Below are 529 nucleotides of genomic sequence, written 5' to 3' on the forward strand. Positions count from 1 at the left end.
ACACAGTAGATCTAGCTGGTCTGTCATAATATAATAGAGACAGTATATCGACCTGGTCTGTCATAATATAATAGAGACAGTATATCGACCTGGTCTGTCATAATATAATAGAGACAGTATATCGACCTGGTCTGTCATAATACAGAAGAGACAGTAGATCTCGCTGGTCTGTCATAATATAATAGACACAGTAGATCTAGCTGGTCTGTTATAATATAATAGAGACAGTAGATCTACCTGGTCTGTCATAATATAATAGAGACAGTAGATCTAGCTGGTCTGTCATAATATAATAGAGTCAGTAGATCTACCTGGTCTGTCAAAATATAATAGAGACAGTAGATTTAGTTGGCCTGTCATAATATAATAGAGATAGTAGATCTAGCTGGTCTGTCATAACACAATAGAGACAGTAGATTTAGCTGCTCTGTCATACCATAATATAGACATAGAGACAGTAGATTTAGCTGGTCTGTCATAATATAATAGAGACAGTATATCTACCTGGTCTGTCATTTTATAATAGGGA

The sequence above is a fragment of the Oncorhynchus keta genome, unplaced genomic scaffold (assembly GCF_023373465.1).
Source record: "Oncorhynchus keta strain PuntledgeMale-10-30-2019 unplaced genomic scaffold, Oket_V2 Un_contig_3505_pilon_pilon, whole genome shotgun sequence".
Classification (NCBI taxonomy): Eukaryota; Metazoa; Chordata; class Actinopteri; order Salmoniformes; family Salmonidae; genus Oncorhynchus; species Oncorhynchus keta.